The following is an 18396-nucleotide window of genomic DNA, read 5'->3' as shown; positions in this document are numbered from 1 at the left end:
TTTCATCCGAGCGGATTAATTCGGATTTTATTAAACAGGTATTGCGTTCCGAACACGCCCGTAATCACTGCTGAAAAGTTTATTATATCAATCAACCCCGACAAAAGTTCGAATAGCCGCCGAAAGTGGGGGTTGATATTGGAAAATATAAATTTGACCCGACGTCATACAAATTGCATGATATATCGAGGGTTCGAAATATCGAATTATAACCCGACGTTTTGTGAAATCGACCTGGGCTGTAGTACAAAGATGTGGGAGAGTTGAACTGGACATTATAGCCAGCCTCCATTTTGTAGGGTACACGAGGGTTGAACGTGGCCATTTTATCAATTAACAACACATGGTGATTTCTGATTGAGACTTCCACATCGGTTTTATTTAGTCTGTATAATTGTATACAGGGTGTTTTCGAAGGTGAGGCTTTTTTTGACAGAAGGTAGAACTCATCAAATAAGTCGTTCAACCAAAAGTTGTCTATACAGAATATTCAAGATGGCTGAGATAGAACCCCTAGAAGTTTGACAAAATTTCTTTGAATTCAAGTAGGGGACTGTGGAAGGTGCCTCCGGCATCGCAAAAACGAAACAAAACATAAACATATGGCTGGACAATGAATAGTTCAGTACCAAGTTCATCGGATTAGATGCATCAGGTCACTTTTGGGAGAATCATAATTGTTGTATCGTGCAATTTAAGGTGAAAAAAAATGTTGAAAATCAGTTTCTTGAAAGTGTTCATGTTAGTTATGTTGAGAAAGTGCTGTGATGTTTCCCCATTTCATCCCATTTTTACGACGATTGTTGGAATGTTCGAACAAGAAGATTGTGATGCCCATTCTGAAAAAATTCGTGAATAATTTAAACGAATTTTATTGATGAGATTTTGAAGTATTATTCTATTTTTTACACTTGTGTCCTAAGTCTCTTCTGTCAGTTGGTATCGAAATGAGCCATTTCATAAAATCGTGTAAGGCACTAAAAAATAATGACAACAATTCGGCAATCCTAAGTTTCCATTTTCATTACTACGTAAATATCAAACGAGCCAATATCTTAAACGAAACCAGATGGTCGAATCAGGAGATAAGTTTTTTCCCACTGCGTTGCGATAATTCAGCTAACAAACGGTCTAGGGTCGTATTAGGATCTATTTCAGTAATCATTTTCAATATTTTTTTCAACTTTGTCATTTTGAAAGTTTTGTATAGGTGATTTTTGGTTAAACGCTTCATTTTGACCAGTTCTACATTCTGTTGAAAAAAAGCCGCACCTTCAAATACACCCTGTGAAACTCCCAAAACCCATTATGACGATGCGAGTATGGGGGGCATAGAACAGACCCCTGGGCCACACCACAATCTCGGATTATTCGACAGCAATGAATCTCCGATAAATCACCGGCGAACCCTGGCATCCAGTCCGTGTAAAGGACATTCAAATTTGCCCTTTCCAACAGTTTTGAGCAGTCAGAATGATTTACTGGCCAAATGAATATTCCGATTCGAAGCTCACGCGAGAATGAATACGAAAGTTGAAGATAAAATATCCATGTCCGGTGGAAGATTGCGAGCTGACCATCGCGTTGAACATTTATCTTCAAGATATCGGCCTCTTGACAGTTGAGCGTCGGTGTTCTGGACGGGGCACGCGAGTATCATGCTTATTTATCGTGTGGAAGTCAGAGTTGGCCACCCTTGGACACATAATTGGGACCCCCTAGCGATGGAAAATGGAAAACTAGATCGGCTTTTCGAATTCGTAGATAGTATTCTTGGATTTCGGTAAAATCCAGTTTGTGTACCGGCGAAATACGCTCAATGGTTTCGGAGTTATGGCAATCTGAAATGTTTCCTTTAATATTAAAAAAACTATAAATGAAACGATAGACAGATTAGACCCTGGTGTTCGAATGTAGGATTTTTTCCTACTTTCCAAACAGATCACAGTCTCTTTCGTGATCCGAGCCGGGGTATCGAGCAACTTTTACCTCAATGATTTTATTATACTGTCGAAATCGCAGTACGCTTCCCCCCCGATGTTAGTACACACAGACGGGGATGGCGGAGTTTGACGAAATACACAGGAGTTCAGCCAGCCCACAAAAGCCCGGCTTTGTCTTGTGCTTGGCTGAACACATGCCGTCTTTCAACCGGGGATATGATTGCCTCCACTCAAGTTTGCGGCTCTGTTTACAAATATCTTTATATTCCCATCTCCTCCCACGTATATCCAAACAAAAGATTATAATTGAACGATCCAGGCAAAACACTTCATCTGTCCGACCGTATCTTTCAATATGCCAAAAAAGGAATCGATGGCTGTATGATGACCTTCGGATGTTCAGGAATTGACTTCTTCGGCAAAGAAAGAGATAAAAACGAATAAATTTGAAACACAGCACCACAAAAAACTAATAGAACTATGGAATAACATTCCAATAAGTTGATATATGCCGAGTACTGAGAGTCGTTTTTAAGCTTCATGAAATATATGATATAATAATAAAGAATCAATAATAATTATATTCAAAATAAGCCACGCAATCAAATAAGTGCAAAGACAAACTGGGAAGCAATATATGAAGAACAAGTCTACACAATTCTCAGAATGGCATATTCTAGCTAAGTAACTTCATATAATAAATCATTGTGGCTTTCAGTTGACTACCAACTAAGGGACCCATATCTTCAGAATTCTTCTGACTTATCGGGAATGGTTATAAAACCCTCAAAATAACTTTTGAGGCACACTACACCAGAAATTAACTGCAACAATTTATGGCGTTTTCTCCAACGGCATTGCGTAAGAAATAAAAGTGTAATTTTTATTTATTGTGCTAGCTGAAGGAACTTTTGAAACTGATGCTCTTTCAAGGGATTTTTTTATATAATTGAAGCTGAAAATTATTTTTGAGAGTGAGAGATTCCAATCCTGCCAAGTTTTGATTAATTTTTGAGATAAACCATATTTATTTTGAAGGATACAATTAGAAGAACAAAACTAAGCCGTTTATTCTATCAGGATCAGCTAGCAAGGGAAATATTCAGTTGAAATATTTTTTGAGACCAACATAGAAAACCAAGTCAGCAGAAATATCGTTTTTTTCGAACTTTGCTGACTGCCCTACATGGTTTTTTGAGTTAACTAGGGAATTAAAGAGCTTCTGATAATTGTTTCTAACCTGACGAGCAACTTGACACAATTGTCAATAAAAAATTTGTGAGCTTTAGAGTACCACAAGCTCAACACAACTTCAAAGACTCAATTTTCACACCCAAAAAACTAAGCTAACATAACCCCGGTTGTTTTTCTAGCTCATCTTCGGTTCTTGTCATCCCTAACAAGAGCCGTCGTGTGCCGCACTAAATTGCCGGAAGTGGAAAATAACATAATTCATTTTGGGTCATTTGTCAGGGAGCTTCATTTATTTTATAATTCAATTCATGTTGCGGAAAATATTAGATCAGTAGATTACGGCACCCTCCTAATATGTAGAAGCTAATCGTTCATGGAAATTCTTGTTTAAACAATTAGTTGAATAAATTGGTCATTAGTGAACTTGAAGTTTTCCCACAGTTTGAGCTAATAAAGTGAGAAAGCACGCGAGGGTAAGGGGTTTGCAGTCGCCAGGTATTATGTGTTTTAATGCCCTCGATAAAATTAAACGAGTGGGTGCTAGACTTGGGGGTTGGAATATAACATTGTAGGCGGAGGGGTCTTACATGATAGTAAGTTGTTCGCCACTGATGACGCTTTGAAGGACTTCGAATTGAGGTGTGAGGATTTTTAGCACACAAGCTTTCATTGGAATCTTGTTGAAAACGTGAATTTTTTTAAAGCGATTAAACATATATTTTTAGCAATGAATATGCCTTTAGAATATCTATAATTAATTATGATTTATGGGCAAAAAATGCTTTGAATGAAAAGTTGGTTGCTTGTGGTTCCTTTGGTGAAATCTAGCCTCAATTCATTCTACGGGATATCCTAATATTCACACTTTGTGAAAAACTAAAACTTAACTAATAATTTTGAGAGGATTTTCGATATTTTTTCATGATGTATATTCATGTGTATATAGAAAGAAATAAAATAAGACTTTTCTAATGAATACTATCTCCGTTATTCTGCATCCGACGGGATTTTGGTTGAGTTACTTTTCTGTAGAAAAATCAATGAGCATTTTGAGGAATAATTTTTTCTGCCCTTTCCAGTGGCACCTTCTAGGCAACAACTCTGATGTTCATGATCCAAATTTGATTTTCTATCTCATCTTGAACGAGCTTGAGATACATCATGAAAAATCACAAAATTTTAACACCATTTGGATTGTAAATAATTTTGTTTTATTTGTTGTAGGATAACTTCAATCTTCAGAGAAGACGAGTGAGGTGAGTAAATCGAATTTTGCATTCGTCTTCTTCAAGTTATTTTGATTTCAATTTGATTTTATTCAATTTTCTTTCCGAATATTTGTATATGGCTATCAAATATTTATTAATCACTTGTGATTTATGAGCCATTAGCTACTGGTCTAGCAAATTTCTCTGTGCAATTCAATTATCATCATTTTTAGTTTGAACAAAACATTTTTATTCGCCGGACGTCATTTCTTAAACTTCGAAAAGGAACGAATAGTGAGGGTTAATCATGAACCCCCATAAACGAGCCATGTTATTGTTTCAATGAAACTGTTTCCAAACATTCATAAGTCTTACATCATTACAGCTTGAGTAATATTCTCTCAGAAGGGTCGTGAGTGCCCTTCCGATTCAAAAACAAAAGAATGTCTGGATGCAATCCCTTCCGAACCCTCATAACAAACACCAAACACTCGAATAATTTTGAATCAATCAATACGAATTTATATGAAGAACGTGAGTTCCCTTCAACTGCTCTCATTGTTTTCGTTAAGTAGGTTCGGTGTTTGTTTTTATAAACAGAAAAGATTTCGCTCTTCAGTAACGGTTATTTTTGTGATTATTCCTTTGACGGATAAACGGGCGCATTCAACATGGTGATTCGACACCCTGTATACTTCTTGGTATTCAATAAGATTTTGTTGATCCCAACGGTTTTCGTTGTTCAAATAAAATTTATGTATTAGAAAAAATCACATCAAAGATATGTCCTCAAAAAATTAAAATTGATGAAAAAAATGTAAGAAGGTTTTGTGAATATTGTAAATATAATTTACGGAACCATCGTATTTTTCTGATGTGGCTTTTTTCCAAGTGGTTGGGGCATTACGAAGATATAATTTTTAAGGAGAAAGATAAAATATTTTCAATGAAAAAGATACGAAAACTTTTTGAACTTCAATTATTTATACCAAATCGAAATGAATTTTTTTTTTAAATCCTTAACAACTCGCTTGTTTTAGCTTTTGATGGGCGGTAAAAGTATTATATTTAGGTATGATGATGAATTATACTTATTTTTAGTTTCATCATCATCAGCATCAATAATATATTTGATTTTTTGTTATAATTTTTTGTTTTATTTTTTTCCTCAATTTTTCAATCCTCAAAATCAAAACAAAACGAACTGATCAACAGCAAAATTTTTGCTCACAAATAAAGTATATTTTGCAAAAGGGCGGTACCTACCTTTCGACCTGCCCTGAGAAAGCAATTTCGAAAAGCGTTGGAAATAACAAAGACTGGTTTCGAAAAAATTAGAATTTTAAAAATAATTGAAAAAAATAATCTGACTGTCAAATTTCAGAATGTAGAGGTTTCTAATTTCAATAATCAGTTATTCGGAATGAAAATAACCTAATTGTATACGCAACAAACGGGTGTAATTGAAATTCGTAAATAATTCAGCCACACTATCATGTCCTAAGCTCCGGAAGTTCGATATAAAAATGGTAACACCTTATTCAGATCGACGATAAGCAGTGTTAATTTGTCACGTCTATGGTACCGGAAAATGGGCCCTTGATTTATGCAGAATATGTGGTCTCGCTCGATTGAAAATCACGATAATATTCATATATTTCATACTTTGAGTAATTGAAAAACTCTGCTAATTTAACGTATGCTTAACCTTGTAATTGCACATTTTCAGGGTGGTTTTGCTGCACCACCAAGTAATTGAGTTGGATATCAGAAAAAACATAAGAATTGTATCGATAAAAAGTTGTTTCTCCTACTTCTTATGGACTTCTTGTCTGTGTGAAAAGAATATGAATACGTCTTGAAGAACTACTGGTACTTTATCCAGTACTAGAATTTTCACTCTCGTAAATGGAAACAAAGAAAGTTCATGTGCACAAAATATAATTATTTTTGAAAGATTCAAAATTTCGACGAAAAAAAAAGAAGTGTTAACATTTGAATGAGAAAGTATTCGATAAATGGTCGATGAGGAAAAATTTATCCATTCTTGGCTTTGTTTCTCAACTTGGATCATTGACTTTTGTTGTATTGTTTTCTGCAATTGTTTAAGTTTGAGTCTTTTCAGTGTTTTGTTGCAAATTTTTATCATTCATACTGAAACTGACGATAACAGAGAGTACATTCCAAATCCCAGATTGGCATAAAGCCTTTGTTCATTGGCAGTAATAGTAATAGGAGTTTCAAAATACATTTCTGTGACCATGAAGAAGCAAGGAGCGTCGGCAGTGGTAAATATTGGATAGGTAACCGCTAGGAACATTTAATTCCGATGAGAATACTATCACATCGCATCCTGCGAGGTTTGGACCTCAAAGCCCTGGAGCGTCTGAGGCTATAAAACAGAATAAAGGTGTTTGGAGTTATCCAGATGCTTGGCATCGTATAGAAACTTCTCTCAAGAAGGCAGTGACATTTTCAAATAGGCTGACCCTTGTCCAGGTGGAGAAATTTTTCAATGGGCCATACCGTAAATACTGAGCTACCTACCTTCAAGTCAAAAGTGCATCTGCTCAGTTCCCTTCCAGTTCTTGGTCTTCTTCAGCATTCGTGAAAAATCTTCGGCTCCTCATCACCAGAATCTCCTGGCCATTATGTAACTTTTTCACATTCGAGCACCGAACAATCACTTATCGATTTCTACAGTCCTTATATCTGGTTCACTTTGTCTTCTGGATTTTTCCCAGTCCGAGTGGCCAGTAGGATATTCTCGTTGTAAGCTTTAAGTCTGTTGGATCTGAACTGGCATCAAAGGATGAGCCGAGGTGAAACTTCAAAGGGCCAACAGGGACCGTAACTCTGTGCTATTGTGCAGTTTGCCCCCACTAGTATGGGCAAAAGCGCAAGCAAGGACTGATGATGGCAACAGTAGGTGAACCAAGCATGGCATTTGCATAATTATACGAAATTTGGCAGAGGACTTGGAAAGGAGGCTGTGTGATGCACCAATGAAGACCTTGGCTTTGCGGCAGGGCCAATGGAAGATGAAGGGCGGGCCCTGCGTAGCCGCGGCAATAGAAGGACCCCCTGGGGAAGTAAAATAGTGACAGCTGCGATGTGCAAACGTAACAATTCTATGAACGTCGAATGAGAGGATGCGCGAGCCCTTTTAAGGGTCGTAGTCCATGAAGGGCACACAGCACCGTAACGTTTAAGCGTTACATCGCTACTATTTCATCGCGCTAGCATAACTCCATAAATCATCAGGGAAATGTAGGAAAATTCTTTTTTGGAAATATCCCTTTCTTAGGACATTCGCTAATAAATTCCAAATTTTTTAAATATTTTTGCAGGATCAATCGGAAATTCAATTGAATTTTATTTCAAGACATCGAATTTGAAAAAAAAATTTTATTTTGAATAAATTCTTCATCAAGAATCTTACTGCAGTGTTCAGTGTAATCTGAAAGTGAAAATCCCAATTTCAAAACAATAAGATTTGTTTCCCTAGGCAAATTTCATTCTGCTACCCTTTTAATTTTCATTTAACAAATCATTAAACTGCAAATGATGATTTTCTGCAATTTTTCTGCAAAGAGGAAGATTTATTTTTCTGGCTCTCATGTCAGTAAATTGCTTTCAAAGAGGCCTATAGTCTGTAGATTATATTGAGAAAAACTTACCTTATGAAAGAAGGACTGCAATGGCTTCACTCTTGAGGGTGGTTAAATTTGAAAAAAATTCTAATTATCTCCTGATGTACATATCTGAAACATCTTCTGTAGACTAAGGGTTGCTTGAATTAACAACCCCCTATGAATGTGTCCCGCTATATCTTTAAACAAAATAATGATACGAAACAATTATTAATAAAAATCGTTGTTATTATTCTTAAAGTGTTTTTTCATAGAAACAGTCTCTTGATTTTATTTTTTGAACCAGACTATCTACGTCTCTCGATTCAAAAAATGAAATTTCGTGTACCTAGGCGACTTCTGCTCAGTTGAGATTAATATCTAGGTAAAACATTTAAATACTTAGTATTTATCGAAATTGTGAAATTTTTTGAGAATATATTTTTTTTCGTCAAATTTCAACATACTGCATCTCACAATTAGATCGGTTGTGGACTTGTACATATGGTATATACATATTATGGAGCATTTTTCTTGAAATCCACCAAGGATAAGCATTCAATTATAAAACACCCTGTATAAACGCAAGCGTGTGTTATCGTAAATTCAGGTGTTATGTAACATTTTCTCCCAATTCCGACGGTTCGTTAGAGAAAATAACGAGCCAATAAATCTGTGACGTGAACGGGGTTGTTAGTTGACGTCGCATCCCTCGTTTTCTCACCCGCATCGCTTCAGACGTCGATGATTTCGGCGCTTGCTCAGACGCCGGGTGCCCCTCTCTATAGCCACTTGAGCACCTGCCGATGACTGCCATCCACCAAGCTAACTTTCCCTTGGCCATTTTCTGCTACTACTGCGCCATCTCCTCCGGTCTTTTATCTCCTACCTGGTTCCAAATGCAATTATTCCCACTCTTACATCCCTAAACTCACACCGCCTGTCGGCATCGGTTTCTAGGACTTGGTGGCTGTGTGAAAATTCGCAAAATTCAAGATTGCTGATATATTATACTTGAGGTGTCAAATCTGGACAAAATTTTGTATCTTGGCTCATTATTTCTGGGGTACTTTCTTAGTCAATCGGTGAAAAGGGGGTAAAATGGCCCAACTGTAATTATGGTTTCCATATACATGGAAAAATTTCAAAGAAAATTAGGGTTAAAACCCTAATTTTTTCATCAAAATTATTCTGAGGAAGTTTTCTGAAAGATAAAGTAATCACAATAAACATTTGTGATGATATAGAGCATTCATTTCAAGAAAAAAAATATTTTAAAGAAATATGGATATTCACTCGTATTCAAAATGCGATTTATGAAAATGTCAAGGGTGTGGTTGAATTTTTTCCGCATTCCAAGGATTTGCCTGTAGAGGGGAATGTAATACGAAAAGTACGATAGTTTTTATGACGTTTCAACGGCGATGCGGCTCCATCAGAGCTCAGTTCGGCGATCAATTCATTCCGGGATCAATTGAAAGACCTGTTACCATGCCCTGAAAGTATTTGTTTCGAAGCGTCGAGGTGCTCGGCATCGATTAGGTCGCAAATTGAATGGGATGCGTGCGAATGACGGTGGAAGTCATTCGGGAAATGATTTCTGGATTCCCTTTTAGTACGACCGTGTGCCATATCGGTCCGCTATGGTATCCTTTTATTTCGTGTTTAATCAAAGTTTGTGACTCCGCGTCACGCAACCCTGCTGAAGAGCCACCAGAAGAGGTGTGATCTTATCAATTGCGGATCACGGAGTTGATTACCGAGCCCTGTATAGAAGGGGGACGCAGTAGCGTTACGTGGAATCGTTTTAGGTATATTTTTAGCGAGAGAGAAAATTTGGTTTTATACATATGCGAAGAATTTTCCTCGCAACTGAGATATTTCTAGCAGCTCAGAAATTTCTAGCAACTGAGAAACATCTCGAGATCGATAAATTCCTAGCGACCCAGAAAATTCTAGCGACTTTGAAAATTTTAGCAACTCAGAAATATCTGGTAACTGAGAAATTTCTAGCAACTCAGAAATATCTAGTAACTGAGAAATTTCTAGCAACCCAGAAATTGAACGTGAAAATTTCTATCACTCGAGAAATTTCTCAAGATCGAGAAATCTCTGGTGACACAGAAGGTTTCAGTTACTGCGAAATTTCTAGCAACTCAGAAATTTCTCATGAGTAAGTGAGAAATTTCTAGCAACGTGAAAATTTCTATCACTCGAGAAATCTCTGGGGATACAGAAGATTTCAGTTACTGAGAAATTTCTGGCAACTCAGGAATTTCTGGTAACTGAGAAATTTCTAGCAACTCAGAAATTGAACGTGAAAATTTCTATCACTTGAGAAAATTCTCAAGATCGAGAAATCTCTGGTGACACAGAAGATTTTAGTTACTGAGAAATTTCTAGCAGCTCAGAAATTTCTCATGAGTAACTAAGAAATTTCTCGCAACGTGAAGATTTCTATCATTCGAGAAATCTTTGGGGATACAGAAGATTTTAGTAACTGAGAAATTTCTGGCAACTCAGGAATTTCTGGTAACTGAAAATAGTTAGAGAAAAGAATAGTATGAAGATATCATATTTCGACAAATATACTCACAATTTCCAATCTTGCGTGAGTGGCTGCTGGCTTCACTTTTCTTCCACTTCCAAAGGTAGAAAATTCCGGACGGCAAAGCTCATTCTTCGATTTTATTCATAACGAAAATCCTGGAACTGAAGTCTATTGCCCAATAATTTTTTCGCTCGATCGAAATGAAATTTTCATTTTTGAGGGAAGGGGAGACTCCCGAATGTGACGGCTTGAGAATGGGAATGTCTACGCCCCTGACATTTGAATGCTCTTCCTCTGATTAGCTCGAGGATGAAATAAAAACAGGGATTTCGGGTCCCTCTTATCCACTCGATCAGGATTGAATGCTCAAAATGCTGTTGGATTGAATATCCGAATGATGAAAGCATCTTTTCATCATTAGATTGGCTTGATACCGGAGTAAAATTCAATGCTGTTAATTTTTTAACACTTCGTATCAGCATCCTCCACTGGATTGTAAGTTAATCAAGTTAGACAAAATGTGAACTCCAATTGGAAAAACCCTGAAAGAATAATCTTAGAATTATTTTAAATTTCCGTGTATAACTGTCAATAATCATTCAATTTCTGCTTCTTCGAACGCCCATTGAATCACTGATTATAAAAGTTCCTCTATTATAAAATGAGCTTCCTGGAACATGTAGGAAAAGTGGATCCCATCTGAATCACGCGAACGTGGATGGAGATCACCTTATATTTTCATTTCTGAATTTCCTACGCTCTCGTTCTCGCTGCATGTTCGCGACGGAATTATCAATATTCAGCCTTCGACGCCTAGAGAACAGAAAAAAAAACATTACATTATGTTCGATTGAGTTTCCTCTCGGATATTGAATTCAGCAATTTATTTCCATGTCTTCGTTTCGGAGTCGCGCTTTTGTCAAGAACAATATTTCAGGTTGAACGACCCGCTACAGGGTTGCGTATTTCGGAAAGCAGGCCATTCTGGATAGTCGTGAATAATTTAGACAAATTTCTAGCAACTCAGAAATTCCTAGCAACTGAAAAATTACTCGTGATCTTGAAATTTCTAGTAAGTACACGAGAAATTCCTCAAGAACGAGAAATCTCAGGGGATTTTAGTAACTGAGAAATTTCTGGCAACTCAGAAATTTCTAGTAAGTAACTGAGACGTTTCTCGCTAGAAATTTCTCACGATCGAGAAATCTCTGGGGAAACAGAAGATTTTGGTCACTATGAAATTTTTGACAACTCAGAAATTTCTAATAAGTGAACGAAAAATTTCTCACGGTCGAGAAATCTCTGGGGACACAGAAAATTTTAGTAACTGAGAAATTTCTGGCAACTCAGAAATTTCTAGTAAGTATTGAGACGTTTCTCGCGAGAAATTTCTCACGATCGAGGAATCTCTGGGGACACAAAAGATTTTAGTAACTGAGAAATTTCTGGCAACTCAGAAATTTCTGGTAAATGGGCAATTTCTCGCAACGTAAAAATTACTATAACTTAAGAAATCTCTCACGATCGAGAAATCTCTGGGGACACAGGAGATTTTAGTTACTGAGAAATTTCTAGTAAGTAACTGAGACGTTTCTCGCAAAGAAACTCATAAAGAAGGTGCTGATAGCTGGTGTTGGCATCTGTTGGGAGTTGCGGAACCTCTTCGCAAGGCACATATCTTTGGAATAGCAAGCAGTAAAATATTCACAGAGAAATGTGCCATTGGAAAAATACTACAATGCATGTTGATATCTCAAGTTTTTTCTGGATTAGTTAATCGATTTCATCATCGACCTCTTTGAGAGGTCAATACTGATCTGTCTGGCAACGAACTTACCTCCTAATCATCACAATTAGAAATTTATATGAGAAGATTGAGCACTGAGTTTGTGATATATGTACCCTTTTCCACACCACCCAAGGGGTAGAGTACTAGGTGCGTTTTTTTTTACGTGGTATCCCCAATAGGCCTAATCCACGTCGAAGAAGTCCCTTCGTCTTATCCCTTCACGGCACCGTCATTTATGCCAATATCTCATTGATTGTAGTCGCTCAGGAGGAACAGGTGACGTCAATATCATTCCTATTTCTGTATCATCGAGAAACCTCACCCTTCTTGATGTAGGTGATTGCGAAACGGATGTTCCATTTTGCAATACAATCCATCTTCTGAATCTGCAACACAATACAAAACAATCTTAGTAATTTTGGAAATTCTGTTCTATATCTCATATTTTACTATTGAGAATATGCAAATGTTCAGATTGCTTTTCGAAGAAGCAGTTTTGAATGATATCTCCAAAGACAAACTTTGAAAATTAGGGGGTGTTTGTGCCCTATTTCTGTGTGCATGTTTTCAGAAAACGCTCCCTGGTTGTGTTATACGAATCGCAGGTCTCCCTCTCTCTCTCGAATACCTCGCTATACGTTTCAACTTTTCACCAGCAATCAATTTGTGGTACTCGTATTTTTGAGGGGCTGCATTATTGGAAAAATATGTATTCATAATTGCGCCTTATCGAGCTGGAAATGCTTCGAGCAACCCTTTTAATTACCTGAAAATTTAATAACAACACGAGTAGATGATATTTTTCTTCACAGTTCGTTTAACGCATTTTTCATTATTCTGTTATTTGTATTGCGGCAGTTTATTTGAATTTTAATCTCTCTTCTTCATAGTGAGTCAATAACCAGATGAGAGATTTTTTGTTCTTCATTATTTTCGTGCATTTTTTTCTTGAGTTTTTCTACTTTATCGGTTGTGGGATGGAATGTACCAGCATTGATTAGAATTTTTCAGATAAATGGTTTCTCATGGAGAGGAAACGAGTTTTTCCTCTCAAAACTGGGATATTTCGAGATAAAATTATTTGTTTTATTCATTATTTTCAATAAATTTTGTCAGGTTGGCTTTGAAAATGATCATATTTGTCAGCGATTTCCTTATTTTTCTGATGGCTCATTCTCCCATTGTGTACCTATCCTTTGTTCTCCACAAAATCCATCAGCTGATTTTACCAATTATCGTAGATTTCCGATCCCGAATCAGTTCCACATTTGTTATTTTCCAAGGGAAAAGTTGTCAAAAATGCAAATTTTTTCATTAATTTGCGTCCGGGAATCGAATATCCTAATAATTTCACGAATATACAAAAGAGTTCTGACGTGGATCCCGAATTCTTTTGTGCGCCAAGATCGAGAGGATAACACTTCGCAACGGGAACTTTGATCCTTGGATGGTTACCGACGCCAGACCGACGTCGTTATCTCGTCTGTGTTTCCGGCGACTCCGGAAAGCGAATATGCTAATGCAGATAATTCTCTGTCACAGGGCTGGAGTTGATTCGGAGCGGGATGCTTTTATTTACGTTTTTATTCCACGAACGGTGGTGGATACACGAAATCCTACGCAAACAACCTGGTGTCACTAACTCTTTTTTTTAGAAACTTATCTTTTTTTTTCTTTTTCATTAAAATTTATTTTTTTCTTATAATCCTGATCTTTTTCTCCTTCCATTGACACAAAATGAAAAGTCATTCAAATGGAATTGTAAATATAATGCCAAAAACTGATTAAAATGAAAATAAACCAGGGTGCTTTAGTTTCTCATTAAAATCGCTTTTTATCTTATGAAAATAATTTTTTCTCATTATTTTGACTTTTTCTCATTTCATTCACAGAAAATAAAGATGTCATTCGATTGGGATTAAAGTCATAAGACGAGATAAAAGTTGAGGAAACGAAAGTCATTATAATTAGAATGAAGTCGTTATAGTTCTCGCAAAAAAAGCAAGTTGACACCAGGTTACCTTGGTAAGAGGAACACCTTTTTTACCAAATACACCTTTCTCATTTGGAAAACTCATTTAAATTAAAATGAAGTAATTAGAGTGTGTTTTAGACAAGAGAAAAAACTTTTGACACCAGAGTGCTTTCGTAGAATCTCCATATTAGCAATTAATACGAATAGAATTTCGTGCTCTTCTCTATACGCTCTCTTAAATTCCATCGATCTTTTTTCTATGGTACTATTTCAATTTCTAGTTTTTCCTCACCCCATATTTAGAATGCATTATTATTTGTATTGAAAAAGAAGTTCATTCTCTCAATTTTTTTGAGAATGTCATTGGATTTGAATCAGGGTAGTCAGTTTCCATTTCTTTTTTATCTGAATTTTCCAGTTCTCTTGTTCTCTCTTGTCTTTACACCGGAAACTCGTTGGAGATCAGGGATTTGATATGTATCAATTGAATGAGGAATGCGCTATCAGTTTTTCTCTATCTCTTTCAGTTTCTATCTCTCCACTGTTGATCGAACAAATTAATAGTACTTCTTTTGAGTTTCCATGCATACTTACATAGGTATATGATGGTATACTGTGGTCGTAGCTATTTCTATCATGAATAGTTCACGTGGAAAAATGTGGTTTCACTGTAGTTCACTTCACTCCAACTGTGTACACCTTCATTTTCGACAATGAACTCAATACAACTAAGTGATAATCCCCATAAAATAGTTCAGGATCCTGGTCAGATCCCATCTTAAATACCAAGTTCTACAACTATATTAACAACTACTATATAACAACATAAAACTACAGCTAATCTTATAGTATGAAAAAGCCATTTGCTTAGGAGCTATGTATCTAAAAAAGTAAAGCACATAGACATAATTTAAAGCTTGTAGGTGCTGCCTCCTGCTTTGAATAAATTCTGCGTTACTCATTAGAATTATACTGTTAATTTTACCAATTAATTATGTAACATTGATTATATAATGGGAAACATTATAATTATACCTAAGAGATATCTTAATCTGCTAATTCACATATCAATTACAAATTATTCATCAATTCATGATATTATACAATTATTATAGTATCTTCCAATGTCTGATAAGAATTGTTGAGCGCATTGCCACTATACAAAGCAGATAATATTTATGGATTAAAAGGAAATGGATCAAGGATTGCCGGTTTAGACATAGGAACAGTAGGCTTAAATAAGACATTAGATGCGGTGGCAGGGGAGGTTAAGCTCCCCTTCAAATTATACAACTTTGGAGGTTCACAAAAGATTTTGAATATATTTTTAAAGCGTTAGGTATTCTGTTGTCAAATTCTTCAAGAAAATTTTTTATTCCACCCAAAAATATTTTCTTACATGGAATTTGAAACTGTATTTGTCATACAAGCGGATTCGAAAGATATGTTAAACTTTGATCTCTATGAAGATTTTCAATGTGATTCACTACCCGAAACTTTCAATCCTTGAGCCACCTGCCTGTTCCATAAAATATTAATTAAAAACTAACATTAAACTTGACCCAGAACATATTACCATTCATAAACTGTACATTTAATCATCACCTTCCATCCTTCCGTTGTAGATGTCATTTTGTATGGAAGCATCATAAAAAGACAATTACTAATATTTATTTCACCAAGTCCAATATAGATTTATCTCCTTCAGTACACAATACATATAACTTGAACTAGAAATAAAAGTTATTAACTAATATTTAATGGTTAGGTCGATTAACAATACATAATATATTGATTGAATTGTAAGAGAAGTGTATAGCAATTATAAATATAATAAGTATTGCTCTTGTAGAATAGGGTGACAACTAATATTTTCATATTTATTATTTTCACTGAATTCAAATATAATTTGAAGGAATTGATGACATAAATATGAAACTCTGATAGTTATGAAAAATTCATCTGGTAAAAAGAGTTCAAATTCCGTGTTTGGAAGATTTCAGTGATGGAAATATATTAGATTGTCATCATAAACTTCAAAAGAATAGGTACATAATACGTAGTTGTAGTATATTTCTTATGAATTTACAAAGTTTCTTCGATTTATATTTTATACGTAACATTTTTATATACATTTAAGCTATGCAATATGTTTCTCACACAAATTGAAGGAAATTCTGTGGTTTTTTGCTGTAATATTTTTATTTTTTATTTTTTTTGTCGTTTTCCCTTTTAATTTTTTTTTGTAGTTTTCCCTTTTAATTTTTTTTTGTCGTTTTCTCTTTTGAATTTTTTTGTCATTTTCTATTTTTTATTTTTTTTTCATTTTTTTGTCATTTATGTAAGCGATAAAAATATTTCCTATCACTAATACGAATATCTACACGATATATTTCGGTTATTAAGGACACATATACTATACACCAACTATTTTTCAAGTCTTTTTCCTTCCTCTTCTTGGATGAGTGTGAATTAAATTTCTTCCTTCCATTATTCCTACAAGATAATATTGAAAAATGTTTTAATCTATCGACTAACTGGAGTAAAGCACATGCATAAATGTGAGCCTAATGAAAGTGAAATTGTGTTCGTTGAAAAAAAGATAGGGTTTGAATACATGATGATTGATGAGTTATGCTGCATGATTTCAATAAGAAATCAGTTGATTTCAAGCTTTCAAATAACTATTCTAGTTTTCAACGAGAAGCTCTTCCACTTTCCCTATATGAAATTTGGTTCACTTACTATATCACAAATAAAACTATCCACAATGAACGCAGAACTTCCTTGGATCTTCGAGGACGATGTGAATTCGAGAATTTCCTTGATGTAGGCTTCCCATATGTGGATCTTCGTTCATTCTGAACTGTTTATAGGCCTTGAGGTGGGTAAAACCATCACTATGGCAAGGCGGAGGTAACCGTTCGAGACCCAATAACGCAGGGCCATTCAGCCTTTGGCACGGTAAACACCTTGGCTTTCGCCTTTTTAGGAAAGGTAACCAGCTAGGGCCCCGGGATTGCTACACCCGTACTCATCATAGAAATGAGCCCCCTGGGGGGAACAGAACAGTACAGGAAGGCCATGGAATGGGATAAAGTACTGCCGTTTTGCCTATATCTACGATTTTTCAATATGTAGATTGTGGGACCTACAGAAGACTTGGGTGAATTCTGTAGACCTTCGAATCAATGCCTCATTCGCGTTTTTGGATTATTTAATCGTGAAACACGCTATTTTTCCTAATACATCTCTGTCGAAGAAGAAGCAGGAGAGACAGGGATGTAATATCGGCCCGATTGTTTCGTATAGTACAGGGTGGCGTCCAATTAGATCGGCGGTGCTGGCAAAGCTTCTGGAGGACACTCGAAAACCTCTTCGAGCCTGGAGGAAGTCAAAGCAGCCGACTCCATTCTCTTTGCCGTAGACCTGAAGCTCGTCCTCGTATTCATGTTCATTTCAGTACGCTTCGCTTATTTGGAAATTATACCAAGTTTATGTAAACTAATGCGATGTTAAGCTATGCAGAATTAAGTAGTTCCGTTTGACGTTTTTCAATTTGGAATATTCTAACGAACGTGGCTTCGTCAAGCATTTTTTTTCTGACGATTTTGGCTTAATGAGCACCATGATATCGCGTCGATATGGCACGTATACTGGGTGTCACATTCGCGAAAGCAATCATACGTGAATTTCTCAATAGACGCTTATAGTTCGTTTATTTTAGCTTTTGTTTGACGTCAGCGAACGCTTGGTCGTTGCCGGACTTTCAAACTTATCCTGGTTCATCTTTCTGATGCTTGCAATATCAAATAACGAATATTTGTTTTATTGAAATGACTAAGTTACTGTTTTAAATCCCATGCATATTTTCCTACTTGAATCTTGGCAGGAACTAGCAAGATTTCTAGAAACAAAACATTCTTGATCTATAACCATTCTGAATCAGATCTGAAAGAAAAAAAAAACGAAATATTTGTGTCTGCACAGTTTCAATTCGAACTCAAATTGAAATTTGAGGCCCCTCTAGGGAGCCTTGAACCTCCAACCCCCAAATATTGTGATGTATGACTGTGCTCTAACCGCTGAACCGAGAAAGATGTT

At 36.0% G+C, this 18396-nt stretch overlaps 1 long non-coding RNA gene across 1 annotated transcript; it reads right to left on the bottom strand.

Moving 5' to 3' along the window:
* Positions 1–12527: 12527 nt before the first annotated feature.
* LOC123321352 lies at positions 12528–17338 on the bottom strand. Its single transcript, XR_006538855.1, has 3 exons — positions 17038–17338; positions 14887–16788; positions 12528–12703 (listed from the first exon to the last, which is right to left on the bottom strand). It is a non-coding gene; the product is annotated as an uncharacterized LOC123321352 (long non-coding RNA).
* Between the last annotated feature and the right edge of the window lie 1058 nt (positions 17339–18396).

This window comes from Coccinella septempunctata, chromosome X (assembly GCF_907165205.1).
Source record: "Coccinella septempunctata chromosome X, icCocSept1.1, whole genome shotgun sequence".
In the NCBI taxonomy this organism is placed as follows: Eukaryota; Metazoa; Arthropoda; class Insecta; order Coleoptera; family Coccinellidae; genus Coccinella; species Coccinella septempunctata.
Note: the sequence above shows the minus strand (reverse complement) of the source record. Positions and strands in the feature narration are given on the sequence as shown.